The sequence below is a fragment of the Lepisosteus platostomus genome, chromosome 6, assembly GCF_059453375.1.
Source record: "Lepisosteus platostomus isolate fLepPlt1 chromosome 6, fLepPlt1.hap1, whole genome shotgun sequence".
NCBI classification, from domain to species: Eukaryota; Metazoa; Chordata; class Actinopteri; order Semionotiformes; family Lepisosteidae; genus Lepisosteus; species Lepisosteus platostomus.
Genome location: NC_142616.1, coordinates 10,040,815 through 10,057,862, shown reverse-complemented (window position 1 = coordinate 10,057,862; position 17,048 = coordinate 10,040,815). Strand labels below are relative to the sequence as shown.

The 17,048-nt window shown below is 46.2% G+C and overlaps 2 non-coding genes across 2 annotated transcripts; one reads left to right on the top strand and one right to left on the bottom strand.

The window, feature by feature from the left end:
- Window positions 1-248: 248 nt before the first annotated feature.
- Window positions 249-331, top strand: trnal-uaa (transfer RNA leucine (anticodon UAA)). The gene has a single exon. It is a non-coding gene; the product is annotated as a tRNA-Leu (tRNA).
- A 3,626-nt stretch (window positions 332-3,957) lies between these two features.
- Window positions 3,958-4,040, bottom strand: trnal-uaa (transfer RNA leucine (anticodon UAA)). Its single transcript has one exon. It is a non-coding gene; the product is annotated as a tRNA-Leu (tRNA).
- Between the last annotated feature and the right edge of the window lie 13,008 nt (window positions 4,041-17,048).

The window sequence follows — 17,048 nt, the reverse complement described above, 5'->3', positions numbered from 1 at the left end:
CGGATACTAGTGAATAGTTGTTAAATCTGTCATTGTAGGAACATTAGGGGAAAAAAACGTCTCCTGTAGTCTGTGCTTGAACACCAGGATTTCTAAAGATGAACTGATGTTACCCCGTCTTACCGAACCATTGTACTTTAATTAAAAAGTACAAAATAAAACGGAGCCAGCTATCCTGTTATCGCCTGCCAGACTCCTTTCTGTTTCCGCGATTGAGTAACTCGCACACCGGGTGTCAAGTTCCTACCACCAGGATGGCCGAGTGGTTAAGGCGTTGGACTTAAGATCCAATGGGCGAATGCCCGCGTGGGTTCGAACCCCACTCCTGGTAGCGACGTTTTGCCTCCTCCGTCTACGTTTATGTCTAAAGGCAAATCGTTAACGTCTGAAAGCAAGTGTTGGAAATGCGTGCGAGCTCCGCACAGGCGCGCTTTATAGGAGCTGGTGAATAATAATAATAATTTAAGAACAATTGCCTACACTTCTATAGCGCTTTTTCTGGACACTCCGCTCAGAACGCTTTACAGGTAATGTAAAGCCTCCACTACACCCCCACCAGTGTCCAGCCCCACCTGGATGATGCTCCGGTTCTCTTATCGCACACGGGCTCTCAGTGGGGAGGTTTATTAACAGAGGTGAAGGTTTGTTCCGTGTTGAAGCGAGAAGAGACACCACGTTTCTTCAGCTGTGAGGCGCTGTGTTTCTTTTCCTTTCAGCCGGAATAAACACGGACCGGTGCCTTTGCGGCCTACGCCTGCTCACTGCTCGAACGTCTTTATAGGAGCTTATTATATTTTATTGCCCATCGGGAGTCATTGTGCTGTTTCGGGTGGGTCTTCAACGTCTAAAATACACGGCGGCTCCTGGCATCCTCAAGTGAAGATGCCCCAGCCTGCATTGTTAATCCCACCTATACGCCCGATTTTATATAAAACGATCGACCCCCCCTCTCGCCTTTTACTCTTGTTATAGTTTCCACTTCTTCCTGCTCGGCCCGTAGTGGAACATATCTAGACTACAGGGGGATTGCCTTAGATTTCTCCCGAGGAGGTGCTGTGCTATCTCTCCTAGAGCCAGGCACCCTGGAGAAGTGCTGTCGCGATACTCGAGTTGCGAAATGCGGGGAGTCTCGGCCGTCGCTGAAGAACCGGCGGGCTCGTGCGTTCTTCTCTGAGCTCGCGCGCTCTCACGGCCATCAGTGCCCGGCCGTGTCTCCCCCTCTCCCTTTCTCCACGGGAGGATCTTAATCAGTCTTCCGCGTTTTTTTTCCACAGCCCGTGCCCTTGCTTTTACCCGTTTTAAAGTCTGTTTTAGGGATCTTATTCTGTCCTGCAATAAATCCGTTTTTGTCCTCGGCATTTTGCTGAGAGCCTCAATCCGGCCGACGTTACCGGGCTGAAAACAGCGGCTCGTCGATCCAGGAGGTGAAGGCTTAGTCTAAAACGTCCCCCCCCCAAAAAAAAAAAAAGTTTTCCACGTTTTTATTACACTAGTTAGAGCCGCGGTGATGTTACAGTTCGATGGCTACACGCCAACAGAATGCACAGCCTACATCGATTTCAAGTGCGACGGTGCTGAATGTTAAAGGCATTACCGAGATATAAAATGCACTGTATGTAATAAATGACATAGATAGATACTAGATAATAAATATTTAAATGGCATGTTTTGTATTTAATACATCTTAAAAGCTGAGGAAGACGGACGCTTTGAACCTGTAAGGCAGTTCGATTTTTATTGGTTATTATCGCCTCGGGATGGCTAGTTCGTTTGTGATTGTGTTTTGCATTTTTTTTATCGGTGACGTGGCCGTTTCAGTAGAAGAAGGAGCGGGAGAAGGAGGAGAAGATAACCGAGTGATTCTAAAAAAGGGAGGAGGATGTTTTCGGCGAGTCGCCTTCACACACGCGGGAGCCCAGACTTGAACAGCAGGAAAAAATAAAAATAAACTGACATATACAGTATATTCTTTTTTAAAAAAAAAGTTCAGCTTGTTCCTTTCCTGCACTAATGGAATCGCGCTATTTGCTCAACGTGTGCGGCACTCTACGTTGTAATCTGATAAACCGCAGACTCCGGCTCTGAAGGTAACCCGGTGAGAACACGAGAAGGGTTCGGGTACGGCTCGCTGGAACACAGACGCTCTCGGTCGAGGGTTGCGCGTTGGTCTGAACAGAACTCCGCGCTTTCATTTCGCGAAAGAGCTGGCTGTGGTCCGCCCCGAGTCAGCTTTCGTCTCGGCGACAATTCTGCGCCTTCCCCCCTCGCTGGACTGACATGTCAGAAGTGTAAATGTTTCCGAGTTAAAGCTGGAAAACCCCTATTCTCCTCCTACGCGACACTTTTTGGCACCGAAAGTAAAACCCAGTTCAGGGGTCCGACGGAGCCTATCCCAGCACGCAAAGGGGATGATGGCCGCGGTCACACCCTGGACGGGACGCCATTCCAATTCAATTTTCTCAGGGGTAAATTAACCAACCAGAACGTCTTTAGACGGTGAGAGGAAACTGACACGCTGCCAAACTCCACGCAGATAGTACCCCAGAAATTGGGCCCTGGGGCTCAGAGCTGGGAGGCACTAATGCTAACTGCCTCATCATATACATATAACCAGAAAGTCAAAAACTAATAATAATAATTGCTTGCACTTATATATAGCCCTTTTCTGGACACTACATTCAGGGCACTTTACAGGTCATGGGGGATAAGATAAGATATGTATAAGTGTATAAGCCATATACAATTTCTTGTTCTAGGATTTTGTTTTTTCACAGACCCCAGCTTGCTCTGCATGAGACACACAGACAGAGAATCCAGGGGTCAAAGCACAGGGTCAGTCATTGTACAGCACCCCTGGAGCTGGGGTTAAGGGCCTTGCTCAGGGGTCCAGCAGAGTAGGATTACTCTGCTAGCTGCAGGATTTTAACTGGCAACCTTCCTGCCACAGGTGCAGAGCCTTAACCACAGTGCCACCACACCGCCCGGATGCCACCTGGATGATGCTCCAGTACTCTCACCCCACACCAGCTCTCAGTGGTGAGGCCAGTTCAGAGAGGGGGATTATTAGGAGGCCATGATTGGTAAAGACCAGGGGGAAATTTGGCCTGGACACTGGGGTAACACCCCTACTCTTCTCAAGAAACACCCTGGGATTTTTAATGACCACAGAGAGCCAGAACCTCGGTTTTATGTCTAATCCGAAGGACGGCACCTTTTTACAGTACAGTGTGCCCGTCACTATACTGGGGCATTAGGACCCACACAGACCGCAGGGTGAGCGCCCCCTGCTGGCCCCACTCACACCTCTTCCTGCAGCAACCTCAGCTTTCCCAGGAGGTCTCCTATCCAGGTACTAACAAACATTGACAGGAAACTACAAAGTAGTCCACCGATGCACAAACACCCTCTCTGCTGTGGACCAGGACGTCGAAATTCGATTTTTTGTACATCAATAATGCACTCCTGAAGTTTGGTTTGGTTAGGTGTATGCGGATTCTCACATGCGCGTTGCCCGTTTCGAACACACACTGCGTTGCTTTCAGACAAGCGTCCTTCCGCGCGTCTCCCGTCTTCTTAACGCTCGTTCGTGTGCGCAACCTGTTCCGCACAGTTTCAAGGTGACGTATTAATCGCCTTCGCTCTCGCGGGCTCTCTTTGTGCAGACACTACGAATAGAGTTAGCCACATCAACCAGCGGTAATTAAGTGATTGAAGGCTATGTCCACCTCCAGTCCTGTGCAGCGTGGGCTCCGTACAGTATAGTTCTCCGTTAATTCTATCATAAGTCTCGCTTTTCGTTACTGTAAAGCACTTTCAAATTATTGGAATTTTAGATGGCCTTGTAAACGCAGTACACTTTGAATATTTGCCCATTGCAGGGTTTAAAATCTAATCTTCGAAGTACAAAGTATAAATAGTAGCTTAAATGAAACCCCTCTACGTATTGCGGAAAGGAACTACCAGGAGTGGGGTTCGAACCCACGCGGACATGCGTCCATTGGATCTTAAGTCCAACGCCTTAACCACTCGGCCATCCTGGTGACTGTGAGCTAGCAATCTTCTTTTTATCCCTGGTTTTTCTCATTTGGAAAAATAATTTGTCAAAAAAAGACGAGAAAAACAATATAGGATGCAAATATATCAGGGGGAAAAAATGATATATAACATAGGTATATATTTCATTCCTGTTTTAACCAGAGCAGCAATATATTGCAGTAAAGGTCTAGTATTTGTTTTTACTTTGCTCTTCACATTGTGCAGATTTCATTAGCCGTCCGAATTTGATTATTTATTATTAATTGTATTATTTATTTAAAATTATTGTAATTGTCATTGCATTTCATAGACGGCTTGTATTGAGTTTTGTGTTCGTGATTGCATTTCTTGTTTTTGTCTGCGTTGACACGATTGACACAACGCATGTTACCTTCTGAAAATCATCTGAAAACACCGAACCCTTCCAGGAGTGGGAACGATGGAAGGCACAGGGACACTTATCCATTCGGGGTGAAGTCCAACACCTTAACCACTCGGCTAAAATAGTCGCCGGAAAAGGGTTATTCCATGCCGAAAAGCTTTCGTCTTCTCTTCTCGGCAGGGAATAAACCTTTACTTTAAATAATCCCCATCTATGAATTGGCTTCATCACTCTGCTCTCCTCCCCACTGATAGCTGATGTGTGGTGAGCGTTCTGGCGCACTATGGCTGCCGTCGCATCATCCAGGTGGATGCTGCACATTGGTGGTGGTGGAGGGGAGTCCCCATTTCCTGTAAAGCGCTTTGAGTGGAGTGTCCAGAAAAGCGCTATATAAGTGTAAGCAATTATTATTATTATTAATTACTTGTTCCTTTGCAGTCTGCGCCTGCTGACGCAGCCCCCTGCTTGAAGTATTAAAGGAGTAGCCTACTGGCCATCTGTTGTGAGACACGCTGCCGGCGTTAAAGCACAGGATTCTGCTGTAAGCTAGATGTCAAATGGTTCGTAAAATCTCAGAGTGGTCAGAACGAGACGGCCAGTGTCAAGGCCAGACGGGATACTGTCCCTCGTGGGAGCAGATGGCACTGCTCCCTCTGGGCCCACAATTTCCATCCCAGCGCCCCAGCACAGGGAGTGGGAAAACCCACCGGATCAGTTAAACATCAGCCTGGGTCAATTCTTGAAAGGATTTCCTCCTGTTAAAAAACTTTACCGGGAGTTGAGTCCAACGCCATGCGTACATGACCCCCTTAGCGTTTAAATCCGACTCCTTCATCCCTCAAACACCCTGGGCTCAGACTACCTGCTCTTAAGACAGATCGTTGGCGAAATACCTCTACCTAAAAGTGGGGCTCAAACATATGCAGACACTTGTCCAGTGGCTCATAAATCCAACGTCTTAACCACCTGGCCACCTTGATGCTGTAGAGTTCACTCTCTGTACTGTCCTTACATGCAGGTGTGGTTTTGACACTTCTGGATGAATTGTGAATTTAAGTCGGGCTCGACTCAGAAAGAGTGAAATGCTCTCATTGCGTGAGCTCACTCAGCCATCCTGGTTATTCATATCCGTCACTCTACAGTGATACATTCTTGCAAGGATTTCCTCCTGTTAAAAAGCTTTACCGGGAGTTGGGTCCGACACCATGCAAACATGACCCCCTTAGCGTTTAAATCCAACCGCTTCAGCCTTCAGCCACCCTGGGATCAGGCTTCCTGCTCTTTAGAGCGCCTGGTGGTGAAAAACCTCTATCAGAGGTGGGGCTCAAGCCTGCACAAACACTAGTCTAGTAGATCCTAAAATCCAACACTTTAACCCCTTGGCTATCCTTCAGTGTCAGTGTTCAGTGTCTGAGGCTGAGTGGAACCCGGCTCCTCAGTGGTAATGTGGACATTTTCATGTTGGGGTAAAGGGGCTTTATTTTTAAAGAGCAAAATGCGCTTCTCGTGTGAGTGTGACTCATTTGAGTCTAGCAGGTGTGGGGTTAGAGACCACACGGACCCTTATCTATTGGATTTTAAACATAACACCTTACGTACGTGGCCGTCTTGGTGCTGTAGAGTATTGGCACTTCAGGGGAAATGAGATATTCAAAATGCCCTCATTGTGTGAGTTTGACTTAGCTTTGTTCTTTTTGTCATATAAAGGTGCACCAACACACAGGGGACCAGTGCAGGTCCACCTGCTATGAGTAGTTTACTAGGAGTGCAGTTTGAACCCACACAGACATGTCTATTGGAGCGCAAGTCCAACACCACTTAACCATCCTGGTGTAGCTTAACATCTCGACAGTCCTAATCCCAGTTCAGGGCAACTAATGACCTTAAAATGGACTTTATTCTTAAAGAGTGAAACGTCCCTCAGTGCACAAGTGATAAAAGCGATTACAAAATGGGTGGATGGATGTTTTGATCATCTGCTCGGCTACCTTCTTCCTTCTGTACTCGACTTCAGTGGCTCCGGCCCAGTTTGGTTTCAGGAGGAAGTTGTGCGCTTGCTTGCGCTTAATCAAAGAAAAAAAAAACAAACAATTAAGTTTCCTCAGAGTGCCATCTTATCTTGGGAAGGGAATGTCCTAGGCACTCTGCCACACCCTGGTGTTTGTTCTCCCGGGCTCCTGCAGCGGATCCGCGCCTTGTCCTGCCCGTGGTCCTGGTCTGTGTGGCTCCCCGTTCCGAGACGGGATCGATGCGGAGCAGCGACGTGCGCTGTCAATGATTGACTGCGGCTGAATGGGCGTTATTGATCTGAGCAGGGCGGCGCGGAGGAGCTCCCGTCTCTTGTGATTCAGACCATCTCCATGGGGTTGTGAGACAAATCCGCTTCTGTTGTTTTTTTGTCCTTATCCGAGCATTTATTCCGCTTTTTTAGGCGCAAGTATCACCGCAAAGGCGTCTGTCTCCCGACCCTGCTTGTTCAAGTCCATACAGAGACGCTTTTGTGGCCCCGAAAAATTGCAGTATTCTTTTCTCTTCTCAAGCAACACTGACAACATTAATCAGCGTCTCATTTGCTGCACTGACTGAGCTTGCAGGTCGAATAGCTGACGCAGTTCCCCTTCTAGAGCAGAGAGGATCTGCAGTGGGATGAATTCCTGTGGATTTTGAAAGCTGTCGCTTCCACAAGGATGAGCTTCAGGCTAAAGATCTAGTTCACTCTCACTTTGTGCTTGGACTGTGCGGAGAGACAAAAAGGAGCCACTACAGTCCCAAATCCCACATTTCAGTTCCTTCTCCACTCTGATATGCTAAAAGAACCGAATCTTTATAGCCTTAAGCAGGGAAGATGACAAGGAAACCCAATTCCCAGTGTTTAAAAACCTCAAAGTCCTTGTCCATGAAAATCAGGTCCATGAACCTCAGAGTCAAGAGTGAAACACAAACCAGTGGATGCAAGAGGGATTGATGTGGTAACGCTTTTAATTCAGGGACTTCCTTACACAAAGGGTGGTAGGAGTGTGGAACATGTTCCTTACACAAAGGGTGGTAGAAGTGTGGAACATGTTCTTTACACATAGGGTGGCGTGAGTGTGGAACATGTTCTTTACACAAAGGGTGGTAGGAGTGTGGAAGATGTTCCTTACACAAAGGGTGGTGGGAGCCTGGGACATGATGCCCAGCAAAGCTGAGCTCCTGGCTTCTTTCATAAAATGGCTGTTTGAGAGCCTGAGGCCAATTAGCTACTAACTGCAATATGCACCAGGTGGCCCCATCAGCTTCACACAAGGACTCCTCTGTCCTGTCCTCTTTTGAGAGCCCCCTTTTCAGTTAGGCAGCTCCACAGCGAGTCACAGGGAGGTAAAGATTAATTGGAAGAGAGGTTTGGTGTTGGCACTGTAATCCTGCAGATGCTCATGAAGATGCAAGAGGTTCCCATCAAGAAAGTGGAGTGCCACCCACTGGTCTACCCCCACCAGTACAACGTCCTTGACGGCTTTCAATTTGCTAAAACCATTTTGACTCCCAAGGGTGGAAAGCCACTCTGAAGTACAAGTGGACAGACGTTTTAAGAGTCCTGCCAGACCAGCACCACGAGAATGTACAAACAACAACATAAGAACAAAATAATGCAAACAATGTAACAAACTCGTCACTTTCCCCCTATATTTTATATAAAAAACAAGCAGATGGCAAAACTATTAAATGTATACTGTATATGCGTATAAAAATAACTCTGAAAGCCATAATTTCAGTGGCCTGTTTTACAAGTCGCGTTGTGACTTTTGTTGAAATTTTCTTGCTTCTGGAAATCGCGGTGCCTTGTTTGTCGCGTGGATGTTTCAGCGGTAGTTTGGCGTCCGTGGGAAATAACGTGTCTGTGGTGGGGCGCGAGGTTTAAACTCCTGTCCCCGCTCACGCCGGCGTCGACACAGAGACACACACACACGCGCGCGCGCACGGTAAGAACCTATTTTTAGCCAGCTCCTGTTCCCAAGCTTCAAGGACAGCGGGGCGTCAGGTGTTGCGCAGCGCAACTCAGGAGTCTCCTTTTTCAGAAGGCAAGAAACGAGAAATAACCGCTGTGAATTCGGAATTTCAGTAACATTTTAAGCAGACCGCGCGATGATGACAACAGGTCCCTCTTGGGACACCGTTGAGAGAGGGCATCGACAATCTCATGTGTAACATATACAGTAAGTGGCATTGCTAATGTAAGAGAAAAATTGCTCGATTCCTGTTTCAGGAATCTCACATGGCGCCTGTGGAATGAGATCCTCGCCGATCTCGCGCTCGAGAACGGAATGCTGAACAGATTTTGTTCCAGTTGCCAGCATAATTCACAACCTAAGTCAGAGGCTAAAAACAAGCAGATGCATAACTTGTTTTAATGTATAAGCCTCAGAAATCGGTCTTTTATAGTGATTTTAAAACCCAGGCCTGCTTCAACGCGTTAAAAGAAGACCGAACGAATACTGAATAAGCATATACGAAACAATATGGAGCTTCTACCTCTGGTGAAATGTTAGCTTCATTTACTACTTTCCCTTTGAGAAAACAACATGCACATTTTTTTAGCCAGTTTTAGTTTCTTTTTAAGAACACCCAGTCATGGATCAATGTGACACATTCCTCTGAGTAATAGTTCCTTTGAACAATAGATTCTAATGATTTGCATTCCACGCCTTTCCATTAATCTGCTACTATGAACCCATTGAGCTATAATAAAGCTATAAAGCTGTTGCCACTATTAAACCCATTGCCGACACACAGCTAGGCAGGATGGCAGTCCATAGAAAGACACAGACATGCACACTCACACTCACACAAGGGCCAGTGTTTCCAGAAGACGATTTACCCACCAGCAGATCTCCTATGTTATCGCTAACTGTGGCTAAAAAGACGATCAACACATTTGTCTTCTCCCGAATCGACTACTGTAACCCTCTACTCGCTGGGGTATCTAAATCTACATTAAACAAACTCCATTATGTCCAAAAGTTGGCAGCCAGAATCCTGACCAGGTCTAGTGCAAGTGATCACATTACTCCTATCCTGGAGTCCCTGCACTGGCTTCCTGTCAAGTTTCATGTCGACTTGCTCACCTACAAGGCTCACCTACAAACTTGCTCATCTACAAGGCTTTGCATGGCTTGGCACCTCAGTACCTGTCTGACCTATTATCACCCTACTCCCTACCTCGCAACCTTCGCTCCTCTAATTCTGGTCTCCTAACTGTCCCCCGAGCCCGTCTACACTCTGTGGGTGACAGTCTTCTCCTGTTATGCCCTAAGCTCTGGAACTTTCTCCCCAAGGATATCAGAGAGTCACCTTCTCTAAACTCCTTCAAATCCAGACTCCAAACCTTCTTCTTTAGAAGAGCCTTTACTGAACTGGTTCCATTCTTTACCCCTCTGCTCCTAGTGTATTCCGTGCCCCTGCCTACTGTCTCCTCTCACTGTGTATTCTCATTGTGCATATGTTGTATTTGTTTCATTGATGTTGTTATCGATCTGTAAAGCGCTTTGAGAAGCCACCTTTAAAGGTGCTATATAATATAAAGTTAATTAGTATTACCAGCAGATCTGTTGACTTGGAGAGAAAACTCACACAGACATGGGGAGTTTCTGCTCAACTGGCACACAGATGGGTCAAGAACTGAACCTAGACCCCCACTGCTGCCAGGCAGCAACACTGCCTACTAGGCCACTGTATTGGCCCTCTTAATTAGATAATTGAGCCAATCACCCATCTAATTGAACCAGCCTAGTCCTTTCTTAAAGTTGCCTTCAAGTGAATGGAAAGATCCCAGGAGTCCGGGAAATAAAGGTTATCGTTCTTCAAGGTTTACGTGTCACGGGGAACAAACATTTGCTCAAGATGCCCAATGACAAAACTTTGTAGAACTCCAAAATATGTACATACAGGACAAAGTCAATTAAGTCCTCTGAAAAAAAAGACCCAAAGCAAATATTGAACAAGTGCTTTTGTAATCTTTCCTCATGTTTCCTATCTTGGGGACTAGAAGGCAGCTTGAGTACAAGCTGAGGGAGCTACAGCAGCCTGAGGAGGGGAGGTTTGAATGCCAGACAGTAGCTGGCTTGAAGCCCATTTCAGAACAAGGTAGGCCTGCCCTCCCATTACCTTACCTCTTTCTTGCATCATAATGGGGAAAGGTGGCCACATTACTGGAATCGACAGCACTTTTTCACGGCGTGACATTGTCACACACTCCTGCCCGGGGGCTCTAACCAGAACAGCACGTCCACACGTGAGCATCTGGCACCAGTAAGCGTCGCAACGAGACACCGGTGCCTACTCCATCCCAGGACGCCCCACAGCACAGCAATAAGATATTTGCTCGGGCCTCAAGAAACTGCAAAGGGAATAAACACTCTCCGGTTTCTTCAGCCACCTCTTAGATGGGATGGTTTTGATACATCTGTGTGATTTCAGGACTGAGGTGGATGACAAATTATTTAAAAAACAGTAATGGAGCTGCTGACAGACTTTTCCCTGAATGGGACCTTTTTAATTTGCTTGTGTGAGTTCTGAGTTAGGTGTGTATTTTCCATCTATAGGGTGTAGTTGTGCTCCCACAAAAGTATACAGACACTTACCACTAGATTCTTCAATAGCTTCTATCCACAAGCAGTGCAATTGGCGAACACATTTGGCCACGCCCCTCGGACCACACCTACACCATCTACCTCATTATGATTTCTTATCATTTGCACATCTCCAGTCATTGTTTACATGTCTGCATTGTTTACATTCAAACTGTTTACTGTTTACTTGTTTACTTGTACATTGTCTACTGTTTGTTTGTATGTTGTCTTGATGCACTGTCTGCACTTTGTGTTTTTACACTTGTTTTAACAATCGAGAGACTTTCTGTAAGAATTCCATTGTACCAGTACATGTACCAGTTACATTTCAAGTTCGAGTTAAGAGAGAGATAAGAGATCAGATCACTTTATTGGCCATATACAATTTCTTGCATTAGGAATTCGTCTTTTCACAGACCTCCATGAGAGACATACAGGGAGAGAAGCTTGGGGTCAGAGCACAGAGTCACCCATTGTACAGCACCCCTAGAGCAGTTGGGGTTAAGGGCCTTGTTCAGGGGCCCAACAGAGTAGGATTCCTCTGCCTTACACCCCTATTTTTTCAAGAAACACCCAGGAACTTTTAATGACCACAGAGAACCAGGACCTCGATTTTACGTCTCACCTGAAGGACGTTGCCTTCTTACAGTATAGTGTCCCGTCATCGTATTCTGGGGCATTAGGACCCACACAGACTGCAGGGTCAGCTCCCCCTGCTGGACCCACTAACACCTCTTCCAGCAACAGCCTTAGTTTGTCCCAGGAGTCTCCCGTCCAGGTACTGACCAGACTCACACCTGCTGAGCTTCAGTGGGCTGATACAGTAGCTCACACCTGAAGAAGGCTTCACAGCGGAGACGTTATGGTTTCTCTCTTCTCTTTTCAGCATGTGTGTAATTGATACACAATTTATGACTTGTTCCTTTGCCTATTGTGTAATCTATGCTTCTGGGTTGTAAATCCCTGATAACTTCACAAAGGCTGGCAAAGATTTCCGTCAACCTTGCGCCCTGGGAAAGGCCGAAGTTAAAGACAAAATGAATTAGATTAAATCAGAGAATGCTCTGGCATATGTTATTGTCAGCCTAGAAGTAGGGGAAATTTAGAGCCATACAGGTTCCAGTAAGTGCTGAGAATAAGCAACACCAAACAATGAACGATAAGTCAGAAAGCCACAGAGTGCTGTACATAAAGAACAGTCTTTGTGTGTTCCTAATAAAAGATAAATAAGCATTTGGAGTATTTGCTCTGAGAGATAATAGGTCACACTAACACTCTAAAGCTGTTATCGCCATGGGTAAACTTTGAAAGCAGATATTTAGTACCAATTAAACACCACTAGTGATACTTTTTAAATACACTCTTTTTGTGTAGTTCCTGCTGTAACTGAATCTTTTTACATTCATTGTTTTTTTTTCCTTCCTGAGGATGAAACGTTCTCAAGGCCTCATTGTGAAACAAAAACAAGTGAGTAGATCAGGGGTCTCCAGCCCTGGCCCTGGGGAGCCCCAGTCCAGTCAGTCCAGGAGTCTCCAGCTCTGTCCCTGGTGAGCCCCAGTCCAGTCAGTCCAGGGGAATACACTGTATTTCAGACAGATATACTCAAACCCAGTGTTCTAGAGGGTGTACAAACGCTGACAAAAAAGACACACAGATGTGAATTCCAAGAGGTCACAAGATCAAATTCAGAGTGTTGATTGTCGATGTTCCTCCAGCCCACCGGGTGGTGCTGTCCTCTGGTGGTGACTTTTTCCGTGCCGTGTTCACAAGCAGCATGAGGGAGGCCCATCAGAAGGTCATCCAGATGCCTGGAGTGTCGTACCCTGAGTGTCGTACCCTGCCTTCCCCCTCAGCTGGGACAGCGTCTTTGTGGTGTCGGAGGCAGCTCTGTGGTACCAGGTGCTGGGCGCCCTCCCGCTCTCCCTGGACTTCCTCCTGGCCGAGAGGGGCAGCTGCCGCTGCCTGAATGTCCTTGCCCTGGCTGAGGCCTACGGTCTCCCGGAGCTCGGCGAGAGAGCGGAGCAGTTTGTGCTGGGCAACTTCGAGAGCGTGGCAGCAGGGCCCAGATTTTGGGATCTCCTGGTGTACTGCGTTGCCCGGTTCCTCGAGAAGGACTCCCTGTGTGCAAGCAGCGAGGTAGGTGACTGATCACATTTTCAGCTGAAGCGCTTGAAATGGCAGCAGCCATATCACCCTGCAGCTCACAGATGGCACTTAGTCCCCACTGAAGCTCGGCAGGTGTGAGTCTGGTCAGTACCTGGATGGGGTCTCGTCCCCTGGACCCTGCAGACGGGGCAGTGCCGAGAGTGTCCGCAGGATTTCGCTTATTTCCCCCGCCGCTGGCTGGGTTTGTCCCCTGTGCCCACACTCCTGGCGGACCCCATTGGGGATTTGGATTCTCCGGCCAACCTGGCGTGTTTCATCGTCGGCGGGGCATTCGTTCCGCTCGCCGAAGCAGGTCGGCCCCACCGAGACCAGACTCTCGTTCGCCGCTGTGGCTGGCCGGAGTCGATCCGCAGAGCACGAAGCCGAGAGCAGAGGAAGCGGCCGGCGGGTTCCAGGTTTAGGTGGCGGAACCGGACAGTCGCGTGAGCCGCCCGTGGCGAACGGGCTTGACCGCGTGCCGATCGGTTATCCCCGAGATCCGGTAGACGCCGAGAGGGCCCGTTGGAAGTTGACGGCGAGTTTCAGGCCGAGTTTGATTTCCGTCCTCCTACCGATGGGTCGGCGGGTTTGGTTGGTCATCAGTTGGTTTGCTGCGCTCCTGCAGGCCACGCCTGGATGGGGAACATCGTTGGAAGTAGAGGAGGTGCCAAATCCCTTAATAGCTCCCGTATATTCTGTCTCCATGGTAAATACTGTGGTCTATGCCCCCTGTGTCCGGTTACGTGACTTAAAATGTATTGCCAGCAGCTATATCACCCTGCAGCTCACAGCTGACAGCCCCACTGGAGCTCAGCAAGTGTGAGCCTGGTCAGTACCTGGATGGGAGACTCCTGGGAAAGCTAAGGCTGCTGCTGGAAGAAGTGTTAGTGGGGCCATCAGGGGACACTCACCCTGCGGTCTGTGTGGGTCCTAATGCCCCAATATAGTGAAGGAGACACTGTACTGTAAAAAGGCACTGTCATTTGGATGAGATGTGAAACTGAGGAGACTCTCTGTGGTCATTAAAAATTCCAAGGTGTTTCTCGAAAAGAGTAGGAGTGTTACCCCAGTGTCCTGGCCAAATTTCCCATTAGTCCTTACCACTCATGGCCTCCTAATCTCCATCTCTGAACTGGCTTCACGACTCTGTTCTCCTCATCATGGATAGCTGGTGTGTAGTGAGCGTTCTGGCGCACTATGGCTGCTGTCATATCATCCAGGTGGGGCTGCACACTGGAGGTGGTAGTGGGATTCCCCATTATCTGTAAAGAGCTTTGAGTGGAATGTCCAGAAAAGTGCTAATTATAAATTATTATTGAAATCAGACCAGTGAATGGGCCTTTATTAGTATGAGGTTTGCCTATTGGAACAGTGAAGGTGGTACCTGCTTCACCTCCCAGGCAATGGAATGGGTCAGCAGGTGGTAGCCAGCTGGTATCACCCGACCCATTCCATGGTCTGATCATAAGCAGATCGGGAAAACTGTTAAACCTTTAGTTGTAGTGCCGTATCTTGGAGGCTTGGTCGAGCAGTGTTAGTTCATTCAGGATCTCTAGAATAAAAGGAAAAAAATACTATTGCAAAGAAAAAGCACTCCTTGCTTGTCGAGAAACAGTAGTGAATTTCTACATTAACAGGCACTCAAATGCACAGGCCAGACAACACTTCCAACCAAGGAAAGCAAATCAAAAACAACAGCAAAGAAAACAGGAGAGATGTCCAATTGAACCATAAGTGCACCAACGCAGACGCAGACCCAAGGAGCATAAAGTATGACCTTCTGGAGACACCCTGCTCAGAGTCCAATCTGCCCTCAGGCACAAGACCCCCGTTCCCCTGACTATCAAACATCTTGTATCACTGGCTTTTATCACAATAAAACCATTGGGGATCATTCTCCATTTTTCTCTCCTACTTCTCGTGATCTGTAAAGATCTCCCAGGTTACAAACCATTTTCCCCCTCATCAGCAAATCACAGTATGATTTAACCCCGATTTCTTCTGCTGCTGCCTGAATATGTTTCCAAAGTGGAGCAATCGACTTTTTTGCACCCATACAGTATAAGCAATTGTTATGATCCTTTCTTTCTGAGATTTGTCTCCTAAAAGCTTATCAAAACAATTTAGGGAACCATATCGTAGGGATACGATTAAATCATAGTTCCAGTTAACTTGAGTCAGTTTTTAATACCAAAGACTAATGTTTTTTTTATTATTTTAGTTTTGGGCGTTTCCAGAGCATATGTACAAACTGAGCGCTCCCCCGTTTTCAATGCCAGCACAGGTCTGATACAGATAACGGCATGAATTTACATTTCCTGGGCATCAAGTACACATCAAGGAAAAACTAAATAAATTGAATTCATTTGTGGTTTACAGAATTAGACAATTTGTATATATCTTTCCAGATCGTACTCCACTTTTCAGGCCCCAAGTGCTCACCTAGGTGCCTCTTCCATTTGAACTCAACTGCATGATGTAATGATATTCCAGAGTTATTTGTGATTCAATATAATTAACTGGCTAAGTATGCGTTATTTTTAACGCTCCCCATAAGTTTCTCCTGCAACTGTGAGACTATTAAGTGAATGCATCTCTCTAATTTATCATTTTAAAAGGCTTGCTCCGAGTTCAAAATACAAGAGTCATAAATTATTTTGTTCATACATATCAGAGTCTTTGATTTAACTTCAGGGACACTTGATTAACAGAATTATTAGGGACAGCATTAAAATCTCCTCCTTAAAGCATTGGGAAGCCAGCAAATTCGGCGAAATGACCTTTAACCTCTGGGAACAAATAAACTGCATCAAAATTAGGAGCATGCAAATTAACAACAACAGTGGGGTCATTGTACAATTCATGCCTTTCATGATATAACACTACCTGCTTGATCAGCAGCTACTTTTTCTATCACAAAACTAACTCACAACACTAAACTGTCTAGCCCTCTGCTCTAACTATTATGACACGAGGAAAGACCCGAGTAACCCATTTCTGTTTTGGTTTCAGAAATTCCTTGCTAATCAAATTGGTTTCCTGGAGCATTGCTTTGTTAGATTTTAGGTGTGATGAATGCGTTTATCACTCTTCAGCGGAAGGACTTCACATTAGACAAAAAATAGTTAATGCCTCCAAAATGGATTGTCATCTGCACAAGAATATATGCAGCATGGATATAATAAACAAACATAAAACAAAACTAAATAGCGAGTAGACCAGATCACACAAAACATGACAAGGAAGAAAGGCATATACAAAACATACAGTACATATCTTGACTAAGATTCCTAGAATATTGAACACACTGAATAGAGGCCAGCCCTCATTATACTGGGTTAAACCTGATGAGTCAAAAATCTTATACCACACTGTATTACTTAAACAACTACTTTAACAAAAAGATTAAACAAATATAATAAAACTGTCCTAACAGCTGTTATCTGTTATCTACAAACAGCACCTATGATACTTCCTGCTTGCAGAGAAACAGCACTGATTTTCTTCTACAAAAAGCACCTTAAATTAACAGGCACTCAATACGCAGGCCAGACAACACTGGCAACCAAGAAAAGCAAAAAATAAAATGAATAAAGCACAATGTGTTATCTGCTAATACTGGCCTTTAACAATTGTAATCAAATTAAAATTTAATTGGGGATCATTCTTGAGGTGGTCCCTGACTTCATATGATCTTAACTTTAACATCCCAGGTTACAAACCTTTTTCTTCCATCATATCATCGTATCAAAGTATGATCTAACCCATATTTCTTTCATTACAGCCTCTGTATTTTGTTTTTCCAAATTAGAGCATACCTGTTGAGCAATCATTTTGAGATGTGACTGTTAAAATTGGATCAAAATAATTATAAAGAAATG